Source organism: Electrophorus electricus, chromosome 22, assembly GCF_013358815.1.
Source record: "Electrophorus electricus isolate fEleEle1 chromosome 22, fEleEle1.pri, whole genome shotgun sequence".
NCBI classification, from domain to species: Eukaryota; Metazoa; Chordata; class Actinopteri; order Gymnotiformes; family Gymnotidae; genus Electrophorus; species Electrophorus electricus.
The window spans coordinates 8,523,854-8,536,353 of NC_049556.1; the positions used below are offsets into that span (position 1 = coordinate 8,523,854).

The 12,500-nt window shown below is 46.6% G+C and overlaps 1 long non-coding RNA gene across 1 annotated transcript; it reads right to left on the bottom strand.

The window, feature by feature from the left end:
* Positions 1 to 9,075: 9,075 nt before the first annotated feature.
* Positions 9,076 to 10,322, bottom strand: LOC113570347. The gene is made up of 3 exons (XR_003409894.2): positions 10,178 to 10,322; positions 9,896 to 10,067; positions 9,076 to 9,620 (listed from the first exon to the last, which is right to left on the bottom strand). It is a non-coding gene; the product is annotated as an uncharacterized LOC113570347 (long non-coding RNA).
* Between the last annotated feature and the right edge of the window lie 2,178 nt (positions 10,323 to 12,500).

A 12,500-nucleotide genomic window follows, 5' to 3' on the forward strand; every position in this document is an offset into this window, starting at 1 on the left:
TCCATGAGGCTCAAAGAACAAATGAAGTGCCATGTAATGCAAAGCAGGTGAGAGTCCAAACTTTTTATTTTAGGCCCTGTTCTGTGTTTACCCAGAGAGAGATCGGGATATATGGAGAGATCAAGAAATCTGTCTACGTCTGTATTTGTGTGTGCCTGTGAGCGCGTGCGTGCGTGCGTGCGTCCCTCCTAAGTGAGGTCCTGTTCCAGTATTCCGTGGTCCTCCGTTGGCGGTGCAAATGAAAGACACATGGCGACGTTGGGCCGCTTTTCTGCTTGCTTGCATCTGATGCCATAAAACCGGAATCGTCTCCGCACGGTCAGAGTGCTGCTGACCCATGAGCACTGAGAGGACGGACGAAGGGGGGGGTCTGGCCGATCCGTTTCCCATGTTTCGGCGCTTTCGCACGGACTACGGGGGAGAGGACGCGTTCTGGGAGTGTGTGCGTCTCCCTAACCGGACGGCGCGGTCTGGGGGCTAACAGCGAGCGGAGCTTCGCTGATCTTTATACTGTCTCTCGCCCTCAGACCTGGGTCGTTATTGTCGGTCTGGATGGCAGAGGGTGTCACTCTCGTGCGTGCCCGTGCGTACCCGCCCTGACTGGCAGGGACGCTGTGGAAAGTCCCCCCGAGTGTGGGGGCCTTAGGCTGACTGCTCGCTTTGCTTGCAAGCCTGTGTACATAAAGTCGTGCACATGCACGCACAAACACACGCGCAAACGCATGCACACAGTATGAAGGCATGCCAGGGATCTCAGCAGTTATATGAGATGTTCTGCTCTCCCTCACAGTCTCTGAAAAGTTCCATACATAAAGCACCTCACTATACCAGATGCACACAATAAACCTCCGAGTCGCAGAGAGCGAACCGAAAACGTAGTGTTTCTCTGTCTGTGTGTGAGTGTGTGTGTGTGTGTACGCGTATATAAAACAGTGATGGTGCATTCTAGCATTCTGGTTGCGGTTCAAATGATGGTGCTTAAGGTCTGTCTCTTAATCTCCTCCGGCTGCAAAGTCACCTGATCCGGTCTGTCCCACCCTGCAGTCGGCGTGACCGCCGCTCATTGGTCCCGAACCCTCAAACAAAACAGCTCGGCTCTTTGTTTTGGCACGGACCGGCGAAATCAAACTATGAGCTGAAATATCGTTTTTCACAACTCCGCTGTGAACTCCGCTGTGAATTTCCATCGTTCGGAGGTGGGCTGGCTGTGAAGGAAGTAGAAGGAGTGTGTGTGTGCAAGCGCATGCGCGTGTGTGTATTCTGGAATCTGTAATTCATTGAACCCCTACTGCTGCTTTCCAACTCCTTTAGAAGCTCCTTAATAGGACTTAAAATAATATAGTCCATTCTGCATCTCAGATTCGACTGAGAAATTCCAAGAGAGGAATGTTGACTTTGAAATCCTAATAACAGGTGCTTACGGTTATGCTAAAGAGAGAGTGTTAAAGCATGAAAACTAGCTTCTTGATCACTAAAAACACAAAATTCTCTCTCTCTCTCTCTCTCTCTCTCTCTCTCTCTCTCTCTCTCTCTCTCTCTCTCTCTCTCTCTCTCTCTCTCTCTCTCTCTCTCTCTCTCTCTCTCTCTCTCTCTCTCTCTCTCTCTCTCTCTCGCTCTCTCTCGCTCTCTCTCTCTCTACCCACACACACACACTTAACCAATCAAGCCCTGCTCCATCCATCACATGCATTACGATTTAATTCAGTCACACATTAAGACAACCGGGCCCAACTTTCTCTTCTAATGAGGTTCTCGGAATTTGCTGCTTGGCCGAGCGTGTATCGCCAGTGATCTTCTAAACCCTGCTCATGACACACATGTCCACCCTACACCCTTGAGCCCAGCTCACACACTAATCGCTAGACGTTAACGCCATGACCTCGTGTGCTTGTGAACTTTTTAACCAGTGTAAACTCAAAGGGAGAAAATAAAAACTGTAAAAGGAACAACCTTGTGTGGCTGTCAGATCTCGGCTGAACAGGGGCTTTTCCAACCGACACCTCTGGATCGCCTCTACCGACGCCTTTCTTTAGAAGACCTTGGACCTGGCGGGGGGGTGTTTGCGGAGACAAGCTGGGAAGTGTCTCCTCAGCGTTCTGGACACATCCGTAGCGGACTCTTACTCAGCCAGGGCTCGTGGAAAAGCAAGTTGACCTCTCACCCATGCCGGGGAGGTTTTCAGCCGGCGTGAAAGCGCCACTTGCGGTGGGCTCGTATGCCTTTCAGATGTTTCATAGAAACACAGAGAGTGACCGAGGTGAAAGGCAACGGCGTGTTTACTGGCTTTGGGTTTGACGGATAGTTTTCCATTTTAAATAGAAAGATAAATGTTTGCGAACTGCAGGCTGCGGGTTTTAATAGGATTGGATATCGCTAGGCAGCAGCAGTCGTTCAATATCTTTAAGGTGCTTAAATAATGGAGATGTGGAGATGTGCTCCTTAACCTGTGCGTGGATGACTGTGTGTGACAACTCATGTCTTCTGATTGCGAACTACTTGTGAATATGAAGCACTCGATCAGAGGAATCAGGTTAGAATCAGGTGTGTGTGTGTGTGTGTATCGTGTAAACTGCTATATTTTTTGGATCACACCCGAAGCTTGGCATCCCCTGTCCATTGCTGCAAAACACAGGGGTTCGCATTATTGTCCTTTTGTTTGCGGAACATCCTGGTGAATACATGACACTGCCCCCTACTGGCTACGCGTATGGGCACAGAACTGTGTAGCCAGAGGCGTACGCAGAGAGCACGCGTAGGTGACGCGCCTTCTCACATATGATGCGCACAGACGTGCACGCGTCCCTTTGAGGGGGTAGAACTCGGCCTTGAGGCTGGCCTCTCTGCAAGTGTGTTTGTGTGAACGTGTGAGAGAGAGAGAGACAGGCCGGGCCGTGTGTGAGGCTGGCCCCTGAAGCCCCTCTCCTAGTGCCTCAATGGCTCAGTGGGTTCCCGGGATGCGGGGGTGGGTGGGTGGGGGGGGTGTAGACAGGGTGATCAGCGGGGGGCCGCCCACTGGGCGGGTGCTGAGGCTACCCTTTACTCTTTGTGCTGTATTTCTGTGAGAGGAAGCCATAAAGCAATGGCAGAAGAAACCAATACAATAAAGACCACTTTAAGGGGGAACTGGAGACATACACACACACACACACACACACACACACACGACACAAACAGAGAAAGAGAGAGAGGGAGAAGGATTGATTTGTGATAGCATTAAAGGTGGTTGATTTATTGAAGCCAGTTAAGAGTCTTAGTGAAAAGGTCTCGGACCAAGCAGAGGCTATTTGATTTAGTACAGCTCACAGAACTTTAATGATAAAGTTTGAGGTGGGCATCTCAATACAGTCTATGCAAATCAGGACACGCGTGGACTGTTGCGTTTGTGTTTGGACATGCACACACAAGACTGCCAGTTATATATCCGTGAATGGGTAAAGCACACTGAAGCACACAGCTCAATGCACTGACATATTGTGGCAAGTTATTATTTTGTGTGAGAACAAGCACACACACACACACACACACACACACACACACACACACACACACACACACACACACACACACACACACACAGTGTTCCCCCTGCAGCAGTAACTCTCCACATTATTACTCTCAGATCCCCTCAGTGATGTAATATCTACTCCATGCATATTTAAGGAAATAACAAAGGATGCTCATGTTTCTGTATGGGACCTACGACAGAGCTTCACTGCATGCAAAGCTCCACTAAAACTATATTAACATATAAAGTGGCCTTAAGTCCGTGGGAACAGAATCAGCTGGCTGACGACTCATCGTCGGGCGTGCGTATGTGTACGCGCTTCATAAACTAGAACACTAGTGTTTGTGGTGGGTGTCCTGCTGCCTTTTTATTTGTGTAATCTCTGGAGTTTGCTCATTGCTGCGTTATAAGGCACGAGGCATGTTTGTAGTAGTGTTTGTGACGTGAAGGCCGCATGTCAGACGGGTTCGCGTTTTGCTTTATGAGCGCCAGGCTTGAATAGCAAAACCCGGCAGGTCCGTTTACGCAGGTAACATCCAGCCCAGCACGCTCAAAGCACATTAGAAGATATGGGCATATCGGTTGGGTGGTTTAACAAGGCTTGACACAGGCTGTTTTTATCACAGGACGTTAGTGTTACATCCCAAAACGTACACCTCTGTGACAAATCTCATGACCCCCCCCCCCCCCCCCCACACACACACACACACACACACAAATACACAGCACAGCAGGAAGAGGTGGGTGTTCTTTGTTTATCATATCTGTGTCTGTTCCTATGTGTCTACCTTATCTCACTGCCTCCATTAGCCAACCTTGACCTCTGACCTCAGCTCCACCCAAGTGAGAGAGTGTGGCAGATGGCAGGACCACCCAGCGTGATGATACACAGAGTTAGAAGGTGAACTGTCCTCTGGGCTACATGAAACACTCTCAGCACAGGAGTACCAATGCGCAAGGCTGGGAGGGTTACAACGTTTTCTGTTGCAGATTACCAGTTAGGCTACCAATTAAAAAATTATCTGTAACATAATCCAAAAGATTGCTATATTAAAGTAATGTAATCTGATTACTTTCCTCTACCTTTGGATTACTCCTGAATTTTTTCTGCCAATAAGTGAGTGATTTATTTCTGCTCTAAACTTAATCCCAATCTACAGGACTGGCCCTCGAGCACTCAGTGTTACTGGATTTTCAGATCACTCCAAAATATCTACAAAAATCGGAGGTACAGAAGGTGATGTGTGTGTTCAGCTAGGAATGTGCAACATCGTTTGTTTAGAAGTACTCTGCTTGTCTGCTTTCTTCAGTTGGAATGCCCTTCAATCGGAATGCCCTTCAGTCGGAATGCCCTTCAGTCGGAATGCCCAAAGTCAATATTTATCAACAATGCGATGAAGCCTATGCTTTTAAATGGAAAGGAAGAGATATTAGGACGACGAAATGGACGTGTGTGTGTGTGTGTGTGTGTGTGTGTGTGTGTGTGTGTGTGTGTGTGTGTGTGTGTGTGTGTGTGAGAGAGAGAGAGAGAGAGAGAAGCTAGAAAGACTCCCCACTGATCTGAGACAGCTACAGCACACCACCTGGGGTTTGCTAGGGTTTGCTGGAGCTTGGTGGGGTTTACTGGGGTTTGCTGGTGTTTGCTGGGGATTTGTTTGGGTCCATTGGGGTATGCTTAGACTTGGTGAGGCTTGTTGGGTGCATGTGCCCAGACAATCAGCTCCCAGGTGAACTGGAGTATTCCTGGCTGTTTGCAAGCTGTTTGCCGATTCGAGGAGCGGTCGCATCTTAAATCTGTGACAGAGCAGTGAGAGACCTGACCTCCATTTGACGTTGTTGGGAACACCATCACCTGGCCCCTGTCGAAAGCCTCTTCCTCACCCATTTTCCAGAAAGAGTGGCACGCCATCGCTCACAGGATGACCCATTGACTGTCTACACACACACACACACACACACACACACACACACACACACACACACACACTGTAAACATACCACCCCCCACCTCCATTTTTCCTGCATCTGTCTTGTGTGTGCAGATCTGAGGTGAGCGCTGTCTATAAAGCACCATTCACACCAGGGGTGCAGGCAACCATTTCCACCATTAAACAGAAATCAGGTGCTGCTCCCACCGTGGTCCCCCCCCCCCCCCCCCCACACACACACACAACCCTCTCTCTCCCCTCTCTATGCTCTGACTGGGACCACAGGAGCGTTTCTAGCTAGCTTTCAGCATTATATTTCTAACGGCGGTCTGAGGTCTGTTGATTACAGATATAGACATGAACAAGTGCTTTCCTGTGCTCTCTTGAAATTGGAATTCATTGTTACAGATTTTACTGTAACCAGATTTCACTATTACCATGTTTAGTTACACTATATTCCAAGTTTTATCAGAGTGGTTCTCATTAAAGACATCTCTCATTTACAAACAAATTTGTAAAAGCTTCTATTAAATTCATGAGCCCTTGCAAAATCTTATAGTTCTACTCTGAATACTTTTTAATTATGCCACTAGTTATATTTAATTAATCTTATATATTGACAACGAATATTGACGCTTTCCAATAAAAACGTTTTAAGGAAATTAGAATAATCTTTCTTTGGAAAGTACACAGTCAACATATCTCTAAAAGGTTTTTTTCAGCTTTCAAGCTATATTTATCTGTGACACTCGATCTTTTATGCATCTCCAAAAACTTCTAGATGTGATAGTACTATGTTAGTACTACAAGGAAGCAAAATTTGGCTTTATGAAAGTGAAAACTTGTGGCTGCTAATCTTTGAAAATGGAAGATTCTTTGTTTGGGTAAAAATAATTTATCTTTATTAATTTGATTACCTCACATTCAGTAACAATTATTTACAGGAATACATGTTGTAAATTATTCTTAGGGTTGCTTGGATGTTCAAATGTCCATCTAGTGAAAAATTGGCAACTGGTGAGCGTTAGAGCCAAAGATGAATATTTAACTGATGGCATACTAACATCATTTTATGTTGACATGTATATGAAATCCCTATTTTGGTAGAGTTTGTATAGCCTGACCTGTATGTAAAGATATTTATGGACCCTTACCATTCCGTTAGAAAGGAGCATACAAGCACAGCGCTACTGTTTTGGTAATAGTGATTTTTTGAGTTTAAAGATTAAGAAATTTCCTCGACTTTGATTTTTGCACACATTAATTTACCCATGAAAGTGCTTAACAATCGAAGGAAGGGCACAGATACTGTATCCCTCACCGTAACAGCGAAGCTTAGCACACAAAGAGAATCGCAAAAGTGCTGAAATTGAGCTCAGAGACGAACAAAAAAAATGATATCTAAAAACGTACGTGGAGCAGAGCTTTGGGATTTTGTAAGGTCTCATGAAGTGTTTTCAAGAAAAACATGCATTTTTTTTCTTTTTCCAAAAAATCCAAGCCATGAACTGGGAGGCCCGGGAGAGCTGACGTGGACTGACCCATAGGCCAACGCTGATCTCCTCCTCTAAAGACCAAATCTATTTGGAACAAGCCATTTCTGAATCCCAAAGCCCTTTTTAAGATCTTGACCACCTGTCGCTAAACAGCCTGTTTGCCAATGTCCAGAAAATGCATTTTTCATCCATACACACAGACTGCATTTCATCATTCTAAACTTGTCGCCACATGGTTGTTAAAATGACAGATTTGCTCTGGATGATCTGGTATGCAGACCTTTACTGGAGAAGCAGCATGTCCGTCTCAAGCCAAATTAATTTGGCCTCAGAAACTAAGCACCGCCCACTCCCCCCCACCCACCCCACCCTACCCCACCCTACCCTACCCCACCCCACCCTGTCCAGTGAAAAACCTCCCAGCTGCTTTAAACGCCAGAACAGTCCGAGTACTAAAACAGCCCGTGCTGATCTGGTCCCTCCGGGGGATGAACGTTTCAGTGAACTCCAAACGCGAGTGTAGTTTTTGGCTTTATAAGGTTAATTAACCGAGGTAGATGATACTCAACACGCTCGGTACCAGCAGAGGTTTTAGTGCGGGAATCGTACACAAAGCCAAAGGCGCTATAGGAACATTTATTTGGAGAATAGAAAGACACACAGTCCAGGACACACTCCATTTCATCTATCACTGGTCTGGTAAAAAATGACACACACGAGGGCACTTACCCCTCCCCAAGCAAATCAACCAATTAATCCGAATGGGTTTTGTCACTGGGACAGCCTTCATTTACCCACAATTCAAAGGGGGGATTAACTTCTCTTTCAGCTTAAAGGAGTAAATAAAATAAATAAATAGATAAATATAATTGAAGTATTCCACAAACATCTCTTGGGAGCTGTCGATGGTATACATCCAGAGCAGTATTACAGAGAGTTCTGTAAACAAACTCAGTATCCTCTTCTGCCTGGACATATCGTGGCCGCCATGTTTAATCTGAGTGCTCTCAGTAACAAGTGGCAGAGTGAGACGGGCAGCAAGAGAGTAAAGGTGTGCCCTTCACAAGACCAGGCACTGATACAACTCATAAGAGCATGTTAGTAAAAAAATATATATAGATGCAAAGGCTATAAAATGACAGTGTAAAGAGATGTAAAAATTCCATCACATCATTGTCAAAGCCTTGACATGTCTCTATAGGATATGTTAATGAGAAATATCTCCAGTTTGGGAAAGTTTGGGAAATCTCACCAGAAAAAAAGTGAGAGGCAAAGTTTAGGTCCATGGATTAGTGTCACTGTTGTATGAAAACACATCAAGAGAAGGATTTGCAACAGCAATGCACCCGAGCAGGAAGGCGTGGGGATTATATACTAAGACAAAACATTTATGGAGCTAATTACAGCATTACATTAATTTCTCTGAGTGTTGTGGGGAGTGTGTGTGTGTGTGTGTGTGTGTGTGTGTGTGTGTGTGTGTGTGTGTGTGTGTGAGAGAGAGAGATGCAAAGTTAATTAACCCCTGGTGTGATTGCCTTTGGGAGAAACATCATAGCTTTTAATTACATTCATCAAAATATAATCCCCCCTCTCTCTTTCACTGTTTTGTATGTTAACGACAGTCTCTCTTGATCAAGCTAAGATCTGTAATTAGTTTATCTTGCTCTCAGCAAAGGTACAACACTTACAACCTAATTCAAAAATAATGTTTTCTTTCATTATTTATGGATCGATTGGGTACAAGCTCACACTTCTTCTCGGTAAATTACCTCGTGCTAGCGATTCTGTTGAGGTTGTATTTTAAAACAAAAACCAGAATAACAGTGGAAGTCTTAACTCTGAGAAACTTTCTAAATCTACTGCATATTATATAAGTTGTGCAAAGTTGTTGTTTTTGTTTGTTTGTTTGTTTTTTAGCTGTTGGTACCTAAAATTGCACGAGCGTCGCCAAAACGAGTGTCGCGTTTCGTCACGCGCGCCCAGGTGCGCGCGAGGCTCGTCACGCGCGGCCGCGTCTCTCGCTCTCCGCTTTGCTCTCGCGCCGCCGTGGTTAGCGGCGGCGCAGGCGGCTCGTGCCTTTGATTTTATAGAAGAAGAAGAAAGAAAAAAAAAGGAGAAATGAGAAGAAAATCGTTTCACAGCGCCTTCTGCTGCCTGGCATGACTGCGTTTCTTTATTCGCGTCCTTCTTTCCAGCCAGAAAACAAACATATTTAAGTCACCGTGTCGAATGTTCTTCCAAATCCTAAGTATAGACGTGTGTGTGTGAGAAACTGAGAGAGAGCAAGAGAGAGAGAGAGAGAGAGAGAGAGAGAGAGAGAGAGAGAGAGAGAGAGCAAAGCATTAACTCTGTAATACAGGAGCTACAGTGTATAGCTGACCCGGATAAAAACCCAGTAGGGGGTCTGAAGGATGTAATGGTACAATGTTATGGTATAATTTGACGCTCTTGCACTGAGTGAAGGCCATATCGTTTCACAGCCAGCCATTACACTGTGGCCCGGTTCCCACGAGAGCATCTGCTCCACCTTGCCGGGAGGACTGAATGCAAACTGCAGGCAGGAGAAAAGACCGGAGTTCTGGGTGTCTTCTGCTTCGCACCAGAAAGCTGGACGTCGATCAGAGATCAGTTGTGTTAAGCAGGGGCTCGACAGGAGGAGGAGGAGGTCCAGCCATGGTCTTTGGGACAAATCTCAAATTTGAAAGAAATGTAATTTTTATGTAACTATTTACTGTCTGAATCAGCTGCCAAAGTACCGAGGACTTGGGAAGTGCAGTCAGTTAAATATTTAGTATAAATATGACATGGTCGAAAGGACTGAATGGAGACACGGTCAGAACGCTAGGCTGAAGTTTAAAAACACACCCCGAGGTACAAAGTCACTGTTAGGACATTTGTGGGGGGGGGTGTCATAACAGTCACAATGTTGTAGCTGAGGCCATGTGTCTGAGACGAAAACCTCTCACCTCACTTCCACAGGAACTCAGCATCTCCCAGGGCAACCAGCGTGTCCAGGGGTGGATTTAGCTTAAATCCAGCTCCAGAACAGCAGGCCATGTTGAAACCCTCCGGAGAGAAAGTAACCTTCACTCCGGTTTCAGCCGAGCCCCTCATCTCACTGCGGACAACCACCCTGGCCTGCCGCAAAGAAAAAAAGCAAGTGAAACATATAACAGGAAAGCATGCACGTGCACACAATCATGCACTCCAGGTTGTGACAGAAAACTAGGCTCTCTGTAGATTCTTACTTTGGGTCATGTGTCAGAGGCGAAGAATTCCGTTAGGCGTCAAATTATTCCTGACGGAAACCCGATATAGGGCTCCGTGGGCAAGGGGGTGACTGCTGCACCCTGGTCTGCTCCGCTCCGCCCTGTTCCGCTCCAGCCCGTTGCGTTCCGGTCCGCTCCGCTCCGCTCCACTCCAGCCCGTTGCGTTCCGCTCCGCTCCACTCTGTTGCGTTCTGCTCCGCTCCGCTCCAGCCCGTTCCGCTCCAGTCCATTATGCTCCAGTCCGTTCCACTCCAGTTCCCTCCGCTCCAGCCTGCTCCATTCCGGACTGCTCCGCTCCAGCCTGTTCCACCCTAAAACTCTCTCCTCTCACCCACTCCGCACCAGCCTGCTCCATTTTCACCGTTCCGCTGCGGTACGAATGCACTCTCCTCAGGAGGCTGTGGCACGGATGCCCCGCGACGGTGCTACGGGTGGCCAGAATCATTCGGGTCACACTGAGGGGCTGCAGGAAAACTCCGGCAGATGAGCGACCTTCCTGGAAACAGTTCAACCTGGAAGCGCAATGCCAAGACTACACATGCAATCTGGAACTCAGCATGCGCGCCCGCACACACAGACACACAGACACACAGACACACAGACACACACACACACACACCACAAAGGCTGCATGGACCAAATCGATCAAATACATGCAGACCTACAGCGTACACTGTTCACACTATATTTATGCATGCAACACAGCACATATAAACTATAATTAGTAGATATCCAGCTCACATACATCTTCATAAGTGCAGGAACATGGACACACACAAACACAAACACAACAGTCAGGGTAAAAAGCCATGGTTAAAGCAGACAATGTGGGGCTGTGTTCAGATTAGTTATTAGTGCAATTCCTTTGCTCCGTTGGGATTAAGTCTTTTTACAAGAGTTGGAAGCATACACACAGATAGACACACACACACACACACACATAAATCTGTGATGAGCCTCTGAGAGTAAAGCACTGCTGAAGTAAAAGTCCAGTAAGGATTATAGCTCATCAGAGCCCAAGCCGTATGGAGAAGGAAGGTACAATAAGTATTAAGACTCGTCAGAGAGGACCTGCACATGTTCATTTCAGTTTCTCTTTCTGCACAGACCCGACAACTCCAGAGTGGTGACTGCCCGACAGCGTTCACTCCACTCCTTCGTCTGCTTCTCCCCGAAACTCGGGATTTTTCTTCCACGTTTATCGTCCACATCTATCGCGGGGCATCTGCCATGGACGTGTGCTCCATTCCAGCTCGCTTTTCATCTGTCTCTCTGAATCATATCTTTCTACACCTTAATATGCGTACCTCGCTCTTTCGCCCACACACACACACACACACACACACACACACACACACACACACACACACACGCACACACACGCACGCACGGATGCAGAGGTCCGGAGAAGTGCAGCTGGAGACTGTAAAAATAAACTTGGTGTTTTAAAAACCAGAGATTTGTTCTCCTTTATAATCCTGCCTTTCATGTGTAAGTCTCTGTGCGTGTGCGTGTGTGTGTGTGTGTGTTACTCTGAGTAAGGCATGCAGTAAGAGTACTCTGTGTGTGTGTGTGTGTTACATTGAGTAAGGCATGCAGTAAGAGTACTCTGTGTGTGTGTGTGTGTGTTACTTTGAGTAAGGCATGCAGTAAGAATACTCTGTGTGTGTGTGTGTGTGTTACTTTGAGTAAGGCATGCAGTAAGAGTACTCTGTGTGCGTTTGTGTGCGTGCGTGTTACTCTGAGTAAGGCATGCAGTAAGAATACTCTGTGTGTGTGTGTGTGTGTGTGTGTGTTACTTTGAGTAAGGCATGCAGTAAGAGTACTCTGTGTGTGTGTGTTACTCTGAGTAAGGCATGCAGTAAGAATACTCTGTGTGTGTGTGTGTGTTACTCTGAGTAAGGCATGCAGTAAGAGTACTTTGTGTGTGTGTGTGTTACTCTGAGTAAGGCATGCAGTAAGAGTTCTCTGTGTGTGTTCCTCTGAGTAAGGCATGCAGTAAGAGTACTCTGTGTGTGTGTGTGTGTGTGTGTGTTACTCTGAGTAAGGCATGCAGTAAGAGTACTCTGTGTGTGTGTATATGTGTGTTACTCTGAGTAAGGCATGCAGTAAGAGTAGACAGTTCTGCAGTGTGTACGGTGTTGGGTATGTGTCCAGACGTGTTTGTGTGTGTGTTAGACAGTTCTGCAGTGTGTACAGTGTTGTGTATGTGTCCAGACGTGTTTGTGTGTGTGTTAGACAGTTCTCCAGTGTGTACGGTGTTGGGTATGTGTCCAGCACACACTGTTCCAAGCCTCGGCAC